Source organism: Phaseolus vulgaris, chromosome 4 (genome assembly GCF_051622355.1).
Source record: "Phaseolus vulgaris cultivar YP4 chromosome 4, ASM5162235v1, whole genome shotgun sequence".
Taxonomy (NCBI): Eukaryota; Viridiplantae; Streptophyta; class Magnoliopsida; order Fabales; family Fabaceae; genus Phaseolus; species Phaseolus vulgaris.
Genome location: NC_143501.1, coordinates 29,909,673 through 29,927,184, shown reverse-complemented (window position 1 = coordinate 29,927,184; position 17,512 = coordinate 29,909,673).

Sequence of the window (17,512 nt, the reverse complement as noted above, 5' to 3'; positions counted from 1 at the left end):
AATAAGCAACAACAACACAAAACATAACAGACAAGGTTTCCAACCTTTTGAGAATTTTTTGGAAACCATTATAGAATGATCAACATTTTTCTCAATTAAATTTCTTGACTCATGTTAAATTATTGTAACCTTATTTTCTTTGGTCACAACTTCCATAATTGATTATCTCCTACAGGACTATAGCCTCCCTGCAATCAATCAAGTTTAGAAAATTAATAAAGACAATTTCAACTCAACAAATTGATATAATAAAACTACCAAAAGCACATTCACAACACTTGAAGCATGGTAGCTAGGCTGCAAACTAAAAAAGAAAAATTTGAGCCTCTCGAACCTCTTCCTTAACTAAAATTCAATAAGCAAGGATAAGAGTAAGTTGGTTAGAGAATATGCACTAACAGAGAATAATCAAGTTCCCATTCTCTGAAGCCTCTATAAACTTTGCTCCTTCCTCAACTGAAAAAGTAGTATGTACACATTTAGTCCAATATTAAAAAAAAGTATGATCAATAATAACAGAAGAACAATTAACCAAATGTTCATGAATAGAAGCTCCAAAGTTATCTGAAATCCCTTCATTAATCTAAAATCAATCAAACATAATTCATCTTCATATGAATTTTAGATAACATTAGCATGTATAGACTCTTTTAAGAGGAAGATACCACCTAAGAACTAATTAAAAGCGTTACTTTCAAGAGCATTCCTAAAACGAACCAGCCGTGAAGAAAAAGAAAAGAAAGGGTCGCAGGTCTTAGAAGTTTAACCGATATCATAGAAGTACTAAATACGAGGGAATCCTGTCATTATTCTAAGATAAGTGCGCCCTTCGTTGCGAGGTGAATTAGACCGGTACCGGGAAAGCCAGATGGGACCAATTGAGGAAGCAGATCCAATTCCAACAACTGAACAAATTGGTGTTCAAGTTCCAAGGGCTGAGCACCAAGAAGAAATAGAGCATCAACCCGAGGAAATGAATCCTAACCGGGATGGGATAGAAGGACCTTAGATTTTCATGTTAGTAATTTATATATAAAAAGAAAAGCTTACATTAAAATATAGTATAGATTACTTATGTGAAAATCCAATTCATATCAGAAACAATATTAAAAAAACATCTAAAAAATTGCATTTAAATTTTGTTCTAAGAAAATTTACTGGTGCATGTGCCTCTCTTATAAGGATTTGTAATGTTATTTCTTGTAAAATTCAATTACATTTTTCAGGGCATGAAAAGTAGAAAAATATGGTCTCAACGAGAGTATTGGAAGTAGAAAATATGCCTAATCTATTTGGAGTTTTTATTTTGGAAAATTATTAGATTAATGAAAAATAAGAAGAGAAATACCTATATAAAAAAAATTAAAGTGAAACAAGATTTAGTATCGGAATATATTAATTTATTAAATATTGGCATTAACTTAAGAATTAGGAAATCCTATTTATGCATAACAGCCAGCCTGCGACTTATTTTTCGGAGGCATTGCTGATTATTATACCTCTAATCCATTAATGGATATAAAGTAATATGAATTATCACTGCACATAAATTGAAGGAAAGTTTAGCTAGGTGTCTTTGTTCCCTTGGTACTAAAAAAATATCTTTGGTTATATCATTGTAGAGCCATGACACTTTAACCTATACATAATTGACACAATTTTTATGTATGAGATTTAGTCAAAGAAATTAGTTAATAGGCAACATTTTTAAAGAAGTCCCTTCTAGTTGTTTCCAAGTCATCATTAGTTTTTTTGTTTATTTCTATATTGCTTAGATAAAGATTGAAGTTGGTTTCATTGTCAAAAAGTAATTTCATGATCCTCACCATAAAAACTTGTTGCCTCTGTTAATTCAACTTTTTCCTCTTTTTCTACTTCATGGGACAAAAAAAAAGTACACATACACATCTTCTCATTGCCAATGTAATATAATTCCAAGACAAGTAAAAAAGATAACATTTATAATTAGAAAAAAAAAAATATGAGATTAAGAACATGATGTGCCACATCCTCCACCATCATCCACATTAAATCGATTTGTGCAAATTTGTCAAGGTAACAACTATAACATAATATAACCGAGTAAAGAATGTATTTTGGGATATTAAATATGTTTAGAATTTGAATTTCAAGTCAAACTCACTCACAGGTAGTAGAACATTTTAGGGCACCAAATGTATTAAATTCAGCAAAAGAACAAGCAAATAAGAATCTTTTGACTTCCCAGACAATATCGTAAGCACCTCTATCCACATGTCAAATAACAAGGATAAAATTTACATTATTCATCATCCAACAAAAATCAAACTACATCAATCTTTTAAAAATAAACAATGAAGAGAAAATCTATTCTGTAAATGTGTGAGTGCAAGAATTTCACTTCGGGTCATCACATATTCTTATAAGAGTCACCACGTGGCAAATAACAGGGACAAACTTTACATTATTCATCATCCAACAATGAAGAGAAAATCTATTCTGTAAATGTGTGAGTGCAAGAATTTCACTTCGGGTCATCACATATTCTTATAAGAGTCACCACGTGGCAAATAACAGGGACAAACTTTACATTATTCATCATCCAACAAAAATCAAACAACGTCAATCTTTCAAAAATAAACCAATAAAGAGAAAATGTATTACCTTTGGTGAAACGAAATACACCACTTCCAATGTAGTGTCACCGCACCACCCAACCACCGTAAAAACAGTTGCACCCACCACCACGACCAACCACCGTTAAAATAGTCGCACCCACCACCACAACCAACCACTGTCAAAACAGCTGCACCCACCACAATGACCAACCACCGTGAAAAGAGGCGCACCCACCACGATCACCACCAACGTTCGAAGAGAATGCTTGAGGAAAAGGTGGAAATGATGTGGAGGAGAAGATGGGAAACGGGAACTGAGAGGTGCAACCCCAATTTCTAACCTAATTTCACAATGTCACTAAGAACACCCAAATGTCCTCTTTTCAGAAATTTTAATTGGGTCCCACAACACAAATAAAATATTATTTTCTTTGCCACGTCGACGGTTGTATGCTGGAGTAACGAATTATGGGTTGTTCAAAAATCAGGACTCTACATAAAAAGAGTGCTAGCTAGCAAAATGCTTAAACACACTTTCCATTGTTGGTTCAAATTGATTAAATGTATGAATAAAACTCATTAAATATAGATGGAGAATCATCAAATTTTAAGATTTCCCATAGATTCATTAGAGTTCTCTTGTGGATAGAGAATGGTGAAATAAGCTTGAAAATCCACTCCTTGACTCCATTTTCCATGAACTAAGGAATATAAACTTAATAAAATGTTGTTATTTGTCAACTATTGTGACACTTTTAAAACACAACTAGAATCACTAGTTACATTATTTCGATTGAGCTAATGACCTACAGCTGTTGAAATGATAAAGAAATAATGAAAGAGAGAGAGAAAGAAAACATTCACTTTTGTTATTACTCAACGTCTTTAATACATATATCCATTTCTATATATTGAAAACATAGAAATTGGTATATTCTATCTATATTATATAAAACATGCATGCATAGAAAATGCCATATCTTTATTTTATTATTATTTATGATTAATATTCTATAATTTATAACTATAATAAACAAATTGTACCTCATTGGTGTACATATTTTACTTTTTTTAAGAATATCCTGGCAATATAATTGTTATATTTCTTTTCACGTAACAAAATCTATTAATTGCATAAGTACTTGCAACCACCAAATTATCTCTCTTGAATTTTTATTTTTAAATTTACTTGGTATTTTATTTTTCACGGTCTTTTTCATTTCAAATAATGTACTTTTTATTATTTAATATATAACTATTAATAAGAAATATTTTTTTTATACACAATTTATCATCAATTTTATCTTTAATAATATAATAAAAAGTTTATAAATAATAAAATATAAAAATAACTATTTTATAATTATATTTTATGAATATAATATATACAAATTTAATAATATTTTTTATTTATTTTAACAATTATAATTATAACACCACAACTTGTTATTAAGTGTATATTGTAAACACAACAGAAAGGGTCTATAGAATGCATAGAGTATTTCAAAAGATTGGTTTTACATACACAAAACTCCAAATAAATAAGTTATCTACAATAAGAACTAATGAGACGTTTATGATCTTTCTATCATTTTTTTACTTATATAATAGTATAATCATCACAACACATAGATAAGTTATTAAAATAAATTTATAACATACGAAAAAAAAAATATATATATATATATAAAAAATAATTCATAAACTATTTAGTTGTCTTTTTCAATCAAACGTAAATATACCAAATATACCAAATCCATGTATCAACTACAATAATCCAATTTCATTCTAATACTAATATACAACAATCATATAAACCACAAATGGATTTATACATCAACGATATTCAACAAGCAGAATATCAATTGATGTCTTTTGAAAGATTTGTATTAAGTAGGCTCTTCCAGATACTAACATTTGATTCAATACCCAAGACTTAGATTTACAACTGAATCTAAGATAAATGATCAGGGTAAGTTCAAGACATCTAATATCGTGTCTCTACAGTGGGTCATGGTGTGTAATAAACTCTCTCATCAGCTTCTCACTACTACATGTTTTAGTCTATGTGACCTAAACCATCCGTGAAGCTAAAGAATCTCTATTAAAACATAAGTGTCAATACTTAATACACAAATCAAACAACTGGCTATCCATTATCCTAAATATATGACCTCAATTTCATACAAATTCCATCATTATATCATACAATACATATCATTTGAAATTTTCACAAATCAATTAAATATACAAACTAATATTCACTTTACATTTATAAATAAAACATTCATACATAATCAAAATCATTAAAGAGACTAGAAGAAATGAAAAGATTTTTTTTTAACTCAAGCGAGAATATTTTAGCTTAAGCGAGGATATTTTAGCTTAAGCAAGAATTAAGTTGAGAAGGTTTATTTTTTAGTATAGTTTCACTTGAGCGAGAATTTCTTCGCTTGAGCATGAATTCTTTTCGCTTGAGCAAGAGTTATATTCGTTTGAGCGAAAATCCTTTTGCTTAGGGAAAAATGGACCTGGGAGTAGACTTAGTTGCAATACCAATTTCGCTTGAGCAAGAATTCCTTTCGGTTTAGCAAAAATCCTTTCATTGAAACGAAAATGGACTCGAGGGTAGGCTTACTTGCAGTACCATTTTTGCTTGAGCGAAAATCTGTTTGCTTGAGCAAGAATTCATTTTGGTCGAGGGAGAATTCATTTCGCTTGAGTGAAAATCTCATAAGCTTAAGTAACCGAACAAACTTAATTTCAAATTTTCATCCATAATGAACACTCCAAACCATTCATCTAACACACTTTAACAACATTCAATAACCTTTTCAAAATAAAAAAAGAACATTTAAAGACCAAACTATCAAAATATCATATCTCTACACTTTCAAACAATATAAAATCAAACAATTTTCATCAAATAACACTCTTAGAAGATAAATTTAGAACTTGTGATCACGTCACCTCCACATCTAGGTCCTCTAACATAAGATGTTATTGAAAAGTTAAAACTAGCTTCATTAAAGCAACCTCCCAAAATAAATGAATAATTTTACACAACAAACATGAGGACCTAGAGCAAGTTATCCAAACATAAAGAGTTTTGGTATATGATAAAACAAGTTGAAAATATCATTTTTCTCAACTGACTTAACTATTGATGACAAAATCATAGAAAAAATAAAGACAATAAGTCTTTAGAATAAAATAGAATTTACTATGTTTAAAAATATGATGAATGATCTTTCATTTTTCAATGTGATGAAATTTTAAAATAGATTAAAATTATGATATTTAAAGAAAAAGAATTATAAAGAATACTGACAAATATTAGGAAGAAATACACAATATGTGGTTTATGTTCTGTGTACTTGGAGGTTACACTAATAAAAATTAACTTTTTACTTTTTATTACGATAGGAAAAAAATGGACATATTGATAGACATGTATGCGTCTCCACTAGTTTAATATAACAAAATTAAATCAATACAGTAGAATTATACACACGACAGTATCTATCCATATTATCTCTAATTATTACATTACTAATAATAATAATAATAATAATTTATTATTATTATTGCAGTTATTTGATTTAATTATTAGTTAAAATGTTTTTAATAAACTACGCAATTTTCCACTTTACAAGTTACAATTATTAGATGACTTTTTTTTTATAAATTTTTAAATATGAGGCTTAGTTTAACTTAACCCAAATAACCCGCAACTTAATTCAACAATTTTATTTTCAATCATGCAAAACAAATTAAAACTATTTCAAAACCAAGTCAAGTCAAATTAATTGGACCAAAAAGCTATTTGCTTTAATTTTATTAATCCAACTCGCTTTCCACACCAAAATAAAATTCCAAATTGCTTTCCACACCAAAAAAATTCCAACTTGCTTTTAATTAATCAAACTTAGTGTATCTCGACTTAATCTGTGACATTTCAATAAAGTTTAAAAGTGAGAGAACCTTTGTTTGTGTCCTCCAGCCACATGCACCAAATCAAAGAGGTGCAACATTTTTGTCATAATTTTTCAAGAATAATTTTAAACTTTCTTTTAACCTTTTCTACTAGTCATTTGCAGTTGTCAAATAATAGGAATTATGATCAATGAAGGGGAGATAAACAACACTCACAAATAAATTATTTCAATAGAAGAGGAGCCCTCATGTTCAGTGTCAGACAATTTATAATAAATATATTAATTTTATAAAGTATATTAAAAAGTTATTAAATAAATATTTCATAAGAGTATAATTTTTTTGGGCCAATTTCTTAACAAAAAATATATAAAAAAAAACTTTTCATAAATTAAAATAAACTTACAATAAATTTATTTGTATAAAAAAATCATACTAATATTTCTAAACTATAACTTTTAATTTTTCTGTAAATTTATTTTATAGAGAAAATTATTATTTCACTACAAGAAAATCATTAAATAGCAACTACGGGTAGAGATAAAAAAATAATCAATTACTATAAATGACTAAATTAGATATTATTTTATAAACTAAAAAGTTATTGGTATCTAAAGTAGTTTCTGTTATTAATAAAAATTTATAAATTAATTTTTTAAATTGGTATTTAACATTAACTATAAAAAAATTTGCTTTAGATTTCACACATATTTTTTTTAATAAATACACTTAATAATTACTAAAGACCAAACACATATTAATTATATTAATTATTAATGAAGTTCAAATAAAACAAACAAAATTAAAATTGTTGTACTAAATCTATAATTTTTTTCTTATTGTACTAAAAACAAAATATATCAATACTTGTTGTATTGAACCGGTGTACCTCCACCTTTACCACATGTAGTATCATTTGTTTTTGTGTCATATACAATTATAGTATTTCAAATATATATATATATGCAAAGATAAATTAATTTAAAGAGAAGCATCATATAACATGATATACCTAACATATATTTAAGTCTCATTACATTATCAACACTTCACACACCATAAATTACATCAACCAAGATGTACGAATCTTCAATCACATCCTAATAAACTAGTGTAATTTGTCATATTCAACACTTTTTTTTAAAGATTCGTATTAAACATGTCTTGTTAGAAACTAATAACTAACCAATCAAAAGTCTATTGGAAATTCATCATTATATTCTCATGTCAGGTAGTTCGTGAATGTAATTTGTAAGGGTGTGATGCATAAACTTCCTTCAACTTTTTACCTTTGTATGTATCATATCATCACCAAAACATATAAAATTTTATTTTCCTAATAAGTTTTGTGTTTAATCCTAAGACTCTTAGGACCCCAATATCATCCCAAGTATCATCACCATATACTCATAAAGGGTAACACACTCATAAAGGACCACGCCCATGAAAAATAACATATACACATATATCACAATATATATATATATAACATCATATATGACATCAATTATTTATCTCATCATTATCATCAATACACCTATCAACATACATATCACACACAAAAATCATATATTACAAACATATTAAATATCATCATTAATAAGTGTCTAATTTCAGTAATATTTCATATTATAATATAGACACTTATGAGAATTTATTGCTAATTTACAAATAAAATAATCCGTAATTTATGAATTTATACCTTTTTACATTTTTTATGATCTTTATTTGAAAAAAAGAATTTTATTCCCAAATTTGGTGTTAATTGCAGGTTTCTAGGGAGAATTGAAGATTTGGAGTAAAGGAGAATGATTTGAGCTAAAAAGAGAAAGCTTGAAGGTCCCAGAATAGAGAAAAGTGCCAAAAAAGCCAATTTTGCAACAGGAGTATCTCGCTCAAGCGAGATATCCTCGCTTGAGCGAGAATGCATCAGACAAATTGTGCCTTTTTTATGTTTTACGACTTAGCCCATCAGCGCAACACAGGAAGCAACCTAACCCTAGAAAATTAGGTTAAATAGGGGGCTAGAGGCTCAACCCTAGTGTACCAGATTGAGAGGAAAATACCATAGAGTGAATTGTAATCCAATTGGGAGAATAGAAGGTGCTAGAAGTATGAGTGACTAATTCTACCCTTTGGGATTGGGAGTAATCTGCTCGAATTCTTATGTATTGATGTGATATTTATATATTATAATATTCAGTTCTTGATTGATTATTAGTATTACTGTTTTACTTCTAATTGTTGTGACGAATTGAGAATCTTAAATCTGACTGGAAAGTATTTTTAGCATTATGACCTAAACAATAGTACTTAACATATTTGAGTGTTAGGAATAGATTTGAAATGTTAATTGCCATTAACGTCTGAGCTTGATTCTAAGTTGTTCTTATAGTTATGCGAGGGATCAATAGTTAGGGAACATTCTTAAGGATTTTATATGCAAAGAATCGATATAAATGACTTAATATTAACATGTTAATCAAAATACATGAGAGTGAGACAGATGAAACCTAATCCCTATTTTTCCAACTAGAAGCAATTACTTCTTTGTCTGTTTTCTTATTGATCATTACCAACACAATCACTTAAACACTTTTTTTAATTGTTTTGTTTTATATTTAGCAATTATTGTACTCGATGAATCAATGTTCCTTGTGGAATCAATATCCATTCTTAGGGACAATTATTACTTCTGAAAACGCGCTGCATTTTCCGTAATAAGTCATCAATCATCTAGTTAAATGTCATTGATGACTTTTTACGGCAAATGCACCGTGTTGTCAGAAGTAATAATGTGTCCCTAAGGACGGATATCGAACCCACAAGGAACAGTTGAATAATCAAGTAAAATATTCACAAAATATAAAAAATAATAATAAAAGTTTGTTGAAATTTGTTGTGATGGCAATGATTAACAAGAAAACAAGGCATAGAGTTGTTGCTTCAATTAGAAAAATAGGGATTGAGTTTCATCTTTCTCACTCTTTTGTATTTTGATTAGTCATGATAATATTGTGTTCTGTGATTAATATTGATGCCCGTATAAAAATCATTTATATCGATTCCTCGCATATAAAATTATTAAGATGCTTCCTAAATATCGATTACTCGCATATTTATAAAAACAACTTATTATTAAGATCAGACGTTGATATCAATTAGCATTACAAGTTTATTCCTAACACTCAAATATGTTAAGTATTATTGATTAGGTCAGAACCCTAAAAATACTTTCCAGACAAATTTAAGATTCTAGATCAAGAATAAGAAGCAAAATAATAATACCAATAATCAATCAAGAACAAAATATTATATTCAGATATCACCTCAATACATACGAGCTTGAACAAATTACTCACAATCCCAAAGGGTAGAATTAGCCACTCATGGTGACTATTACACTCAAGGATAGCATGAAAAGAAGATCCAGGATATTTCTCCTTGACAACTACCTCCTCTAATGTTTCTCACACCTCATATTCTCCCAATTGGGTTACAAGTCACTCAATGGTGTTTTCCTCTCAATCTTGCACACTAGGGTTGTGCCTCAAGCCTCTTATTTAACCTAATTTGCTTGGTCTTAAGTGACTTCTCGATTGGGCGCTAATGGACTCGCTTGGGAGAGCAAAACATAAAAAGGCCCAACGTTACTGGCGCTATGTCGCTCAAGCGAGATTCTACTTGCTTGAGCGAGATCCACTAGTGGTATTTTGGCTTTTTGCGAATTTGGGCAGCTTTGGTGAGTGTTGATCATTCCAACTTTCTCTTTTTAGCTTTGTATATTTTCCTTTTGCCCAATTATCTCCATTATTTCCTAGAATCCTGGAATTAACACAAATTTGGGAATAAATCGTTCTTATTCAATTAAAATCATAAAATATGTTAAAAGGTATAAATTCATAAATTAAGGGTTCTTTTATACTTATTTTAGAAATTAATACTCATAAGTGTCTATATTTTAATATGAAATATTACTGAAATTTGGCACTTATCAGTAACTTGAAAGATTTTTTCTCACTTAAGTGGTCTCACATTGCTTGACTGAGCAATTCCAAAGTGTAGAATTGGTTATGTCTCTCTCTCATTCAAACTTTGTCTCTACACTTGAGTGCCCATCCCTTGAGCTTCCTTGCAATACTTAAGTGATATACTTGGTATGTCACCTACAACAAGTTCCAAAAGTATAAGGTTCACCGCTTCACTAGTACTTCAGAGATTATGTTAACGCTTAAATGTTAAAACATAGTTGCATGGTCTCATGTTCTAGAAACCCAAGCACTACTGCCACAACTTAATATTTAAGAGACCATGTTTTTTACTTAGAAGAAAAAGTTGCATCAACCTCTCTTTAACTTAAGCTAAAAGTCAATACTTGAGTTATACACCTTATCACTTGAGAGTTTATGTTCTCGTTCAGACAATAGTGAGTGGTATGTAATTACACACGAATTTAGGGATATGTCAACCCTTGAGCGATATCTCTAAAGAATAAAATTCATAAACAACATAGAATACAAACTATGAGTTTAACATCCATAATGTGCTCACACCCTTCCAAACTATCAATTATATTGATAATAATCTCCATACTAAACAATATTTACACTTTACATTATTCTCACTTTTAGTATATACATATATATATATATATATTCAATCACTAACATTTTTAACATATATTAAAAATTATTCAATTAAATATATATATATGTTAACATTAATATTTTATCTTTTTTCTAGTAATAAGTTTCCAAATATTATTCACTACAAGAAAAAATGATTTTAACGGAGGTTTATTTTTACATTATCTAGGCATAAAATCTCTATTAAGTCATTTACCTAGGGTTGTAATTTTCCCCGCTAAACCATCCCTGGGGAACATGTTCTTCGGGGTTTTTTAAACCCCAAAAAAAGTCTTTTAGAACCCCTGTTAAATACCATGGGTTTAATAACCTCCGTAAAATACCATGGGTAACCTTCGTTAAATACCATGAGTTTGAAAACCTCCGTAAAATACAATGGGTTTAAGAACCTCTGTTAAATACCATGAGTTTCAAAACCTCTGTAAAATACCATGGGTTTAAGAACCTCCGTAAAATACCATGAGTTTCAAAATTTCCGTAAAATGACTTGTCGTTTGAAATAACTTTCAACCCCATTTTCCACCATCTCTAACGATCCTCCTGACTTCTCTCTTTCATCGTAGACACACCACTCTCCGACACAGGCTCAATGGTCGTCGACGACAGTCCTAGGAAGAAATCACAATTCAACCACACTTATGTCTATTATATCTAAGGACAAGAAACACAAAATAAGGCATTGTCTTCTTCTTACTCCAATATTCTTTCTTCCATCACCTTACTACCCTAACTTGGGTCACAAGCCACTATTACCAATCTTGGCAATAACTAGTGTTTATCATTGTTTTATATATCCTAAATAATTGCATTATCTATCAGATGTGGGATTCAAAGTCATGTGTGCTCTTGGCTAAAGATTGCAATAACATATTGTGAGGAGAAATTAACTTTATTACTTTTCACTTTCATAGTGAATTAATTATTAAAAGCACTTTAAAATAAAGGCTTTAATTTAAAATATTTCAAAATTATGAAAATTAAATATTAATAATTATAACTAAAACTAAAATAGTATATACAATATACATATAATAAGTCAAGCTTTTTGAAGTATGAGCCCATAAAAAAACTAGGAATTATATACACCAACTACCATCAATTATAAGAAATATGCAAATATTGTTGAAATACTTATTATCCAAGATTAATTGTTGAAATACTTATTATCCAAGGTTATTTTGCTGAGTTTTTAAAATAAACTTTTGAAACTTTACACTCAGACATATTGAAATAAAACTTGAATAAGCTACAAGTCCTAGCTTTTCATAGCAATTGTTGAGTTTATAGTGTCTAAGTTCAAGAGGGGATGAATTGGACTTATAAAATTTTCGCAAAAAAAAAAAAACTGTTTAAGAAAATCTAACAAAAAAGAATAGATTGATTTGGGAAAAATCAGATTTATTTTTTTGATTTCAAGAACCAATTTCAAATATATAACATATTGGTTTTAGAATCAACAAATTTAATTTCTCACTTAACAGTTCTTGACCTGTGTACAGAGAAACAATTTGAGACAATGTTTAGACCTCTAACAAAGATTTAACAAAGAAATACTTTGATGATTAAAAACAAGAGATACAAAACATTTAATATGGTTCCCAAACCAGTTCCTTTGGCACAAGCAGATTAAAAAGAAAGCAGTTCAGTTAAAGAGATATTAAGTGTAGAAATTAATTTTGTCAAGCAACTTTCAAAACCTTTTGGAAGCAGTTTCAAAAAGATGTAGTATTGAACAAGATTGATTGTTTGAATTGTAAAACCAGTATTACATAGTCAAAAAGGACAGATACTTGAATTTTAAGAAAGATTAAATCCTTATCATAATCTTGAAACACAAAATATGAATTAATTCAACAGCAGTTAAAACAATAGATTCAATAATGCAACAATAGATTTATTTTCTTACAGTTTTCTAGATTTCAGATATAAAGTAGTGATTAAGAAAAGAGAAAGACACACACAGACTTATACTAGTTCACTCAATAAGAGCTACATCAAGTCCCACCTTATACCAAGAACCCTCCAAGAACCAAGATCACTAGTTCACTCAATAGTTCTTGAACCCTCCAAGAACCAAGATCACAAGCTGAAAACTCTATTTCAGCAGCACACTAACTTTTAGAAACCCTATCAAGAAGTACAAACTCAACCACTTTTACAAAAGGAAAATATAGGAAAGAAAACACATGGATTGCAGATACGAAAGCTCAAAAACAGGACCCTCACAACTGCAACACTTGACAAAACCTTAAATCTTTAACCAAAGGCATTAGTATAAGAGCACTTGAAGAAAAACCTTCTAAAACTAGAACTCACTTCAAAATCTTAATGAAAGCACTTGAAAACTGTATGCAAATCGTGATTGCTATGTGTGTTTTGACCTAAGATCAACCTCTCTTTTTATAGGTTTCAGATAAAAATAGATTTTCAAAGATCAATTAAGAACTGTTATAAAAATAACAGATTAAAGTTCAAAAGAACAAATTGTTTTTTTGAAAATACTCTTGGTGGTAACGTAATCACTTTCAAATTAGTTGATAACGATAACTGTGAACAAAACTGAATTTGGAGTCAAAACGGTTAGAATATATGGCCTTAAACGAGAGTGGGGTTGAATTGTTTAAAGGGGGTTTTCGAAAACTTTTTAATCTAGAACAAAATCCTTTGAATGAAACTCAATCAAAAATTCAGTTAGCCAATATATAAAGCACAAAACAGCAAAGCACCATAAAAACAATCAGTTGTTTATACCAGCAAAGCAATAACAACTGAATTTAAATGAGTTTAAAGGAAGAAAGCGATACACAAACAGTTTATACCGGTTCACTCTTAAACCAAGAGCTATATCCAGTCCCCAGAATCCACTGGGCAATCCACTAAGCAATCAAATACAAATTATACACAAAACCACCAAAGAAGTGACCTTGAACCCTTCAAGAAACACACTTCCTTTGGCACAGCACACACCAAGAATGTTGATCTTGACAACCTCAAGAGCACACAACACTCCTTGGCTTACAACACTAGAAAGTACAAAGTATTCAAAACGAATTACACTTGTTTACAGAATAAACTGAAATCAATACAGATGTAATCCTATTCCACTCTCTCTTGAGAAAACCAAAGCTGAAAAGTGAATGTTCAAAACTTGAAAGCAATTTCACACAACTGAAAAACTCAAATATGTTTTTCTTGTTTGTTATAAAACATAAACAAACTATTTAAAGCTTTCTAAGATTGGTCAAAGCATTTAATACAGGAGCGTATTCAGTTGAAAAAAATTTAAAGCACACTCAACTAACAAAACAGATTCTGTTAACAAACAATCGATTGAAAGCACGAAACAATCGATTGTTTTGGTTTGACAGCAAGTCAACCAACCAAAACAGTTTTCAACCTTTTCAAAAACACCTAAGAGTAAAACAATTGGTTGTTTCGACAAAACAACAGGTTGTTTTTAACTTAGTTTGAAAAACACTTTAATTTCAAAAGATTTAAAAACACTTTAGCTTTAGATTCAACAAAGAGTGGATTATACAGATAAACTACCCAGATCTTATCCTAAACACAGCAGCAACTTCAGCCTTGCATCAAACACTTGGATTTGGATTCTTCAAAGCCTTTGATCACACTTGATTCAACAAAAACGAAATTTTGAAAAAGTTTAATAGTTTTGTACCAGTACAAAAGAATCAATTATTTTATCAAATAACAGATTAAAATTTTGTGTAGTAAATCAATTTTGGAAAAAACTTGAAACATATTTTTGAAAACACTTTTTAGGAAATCCTTGTGCTTGAGCTTATTACTATGGCTATGAGATATAAGGTAGAATCACAGTGCAAAGGGCTATTTAAAACAATTCTAACCTAACAAGACACAAGACTCATGAACTACATTCTTCATAACCCTTTAAACAAGATGTCTTCATCAAACACTTCTCTATGCAAGTTGAGTAGAGTCTGCAACTATCTTCAACACTAAGGATCATTTTCAACTGAATTTAGTCAAAGTTTCAATCAAAGTAAGTGTTTGTTTGCTTTGAAGATTATTTATTCTCTTCCATTCCTTTTGAATTTGTAATCAATCTTGGTGAGGTTAGTTAAGAAAAGTGATTCTCTCAACTTGGTTAAACTTAAAATAAATTTTTATTATGTTTACATATATTGCTCTAGATCTCTAGATTTTGAGTGGTTCTCTTGCCTGAGATGAAATTTTCTTCAGAGCAAGAAATTACATGTTAAGATAGTTATTTATATTTTTGATAAAACCTTAGGATAAATTATTTATATGTGAATGTGATTTGGTTACAATATCTTACTTTCCATAAAAGGATTATTTTGTTTGAAAACAATTTAAATGCTTAAATTTGAGTGAGAACGTTATTTGAGTTTTTGGTTAATAAATTATTGTTTTAAAATACTTTGAATTTGATACTCTTTTTTATATGTTGATATGGTGACTAGATTATGCATGTTAAAGTATAAAGTTTTTTAAACTGAGTTATGAATGTGGCTTATGATGGAAGACCGCTAGTCAAAGGACCAACAACTAAGGTTATAAGTTAAAAGATTCAGGACGAGTGAGCCTCAACTGATCTCAGTAGGCCAAGCTATTATTATCATGTGTCAAGCCTTAGCTTATGAGATATTGTACATAGTATATTAAGATATATTGGGCCTTGTATTCGGCCAAGTAGTGTAGGAATTTTGTCTTGTATTTAGGCTATGAATAGATTAAGGTTAGGATAACCATACTAGAGTTTTAATTGAGCTCACTTAGGCCCAAGAGAAACCTTAGGTTAGTTCTAGGGGGAGAGAGGTGCAGGCTTCTCACATTTTGAGATGTGGAAAAAATAAGTGGACAAGTAAAATTTGATTGGTGTAGTTGTGTTAACATTCTAGATTGGTTAAGAAGTTAAACTTAATTGGTGTGTCTCATCCAAACCTTACAAACTTCATTGGCTTAATGAAGATGGAGACATGACAATTGACAAGTAGGTGAAAGTCAAATTCTCCATTGTAAATATGAAGACAAACATGTGTAGATGTCTTTACTTAATACATAACTTGAACTCATTGATAGTTATTGTTTAGCAATCAAATTAAAATGATTTCAGTGGAGACATCTAACGTAGTGCTAGATTGTCTAAGACCAAATAGATGACAATATAGACAAGCTTAAATTGCCCTAAGTCAATCGTCTCCCAACAAATCCAATATAAATCCAATTAAGATAGTATTCAAAACTTATCTGCAATCAAAAGGGTTAGAAATAAAAATAAAAATAAAAAGGGTGTTGAGATTGTTGTGCAGAAAAAATAAAGTAAAGATTATAAAATAATAAAAAGAAGCAGGTTAACTCTCAAGTTTATTCAACAATGAATTCATCATTAATTTGCTTAATATTTTCACTCTTTCAATCCTCACACAGTGTCAAACTTAATCAAACAAACGTCAATCAAATTTAACAAAATCTTATAAGCAAAACAAGGATCCGCTGATGTATTCAGTATCTCAGTAGTTTCATCGTTTACTTGTGAGATGTTTATCTTCTACCTCTTGAATTAAGAAAACAAGAGATTGATTAGGACTAAGAGAATTAATCAAGAACTCCAATTAAAGAAAAGAATTTAATCTTCAAGAAGCGTTCAAAAACAATTCTTTTGACAAAAACCATATTTAAGATATGTTACAGAGAATTTAAGAATAAAACTTTATTGAACAAAAACCTCAAAATTCATTGCGAAATCACAAGAGATTCAACCCCAAGGAGTTTAGCAATCCATGCGGAGGCAAAACAAAAGGATTACAATTATGTACAATCCAAGGATATGTTATTAAAGCTTTAAAGTGTGAATAAAATTATGTTCATCACTCATCTATGTTAATACACATAGACTACTATATCACATGGTGAGAAGCAAGAAGGGAGGGGGTTTGGACATCATAATATGTGTAGATGTATGGTTTGAATTGTAATGAAGTTACCGTAATTCATTACTCTTACGTTTGTTTTTTATTCTAAGTCTTTAATAAGACATATTTAACATAAGTATTCCAGAGATATTAGTTAATATTCTATTTGTTGAATATCCTTTAATGTATAGAGTTTTTGTATATTTGTGTTTAATGATTTTTTTTTTAAATTGCTAATCAAAATGTTTTCTTTACATATATTTTTCTCATGTAGAAAATTTATTTCATTTATCCTTATTGTTCCTGTCGGTTGACTCGATTGCCTTCGTACGTCTCACGATACTCCCACGCCCGATTCTTTGTGCCTTCGTTCGTGCCTTTCTTTCGATCAACACTTGAAATCACAAAGACAAAG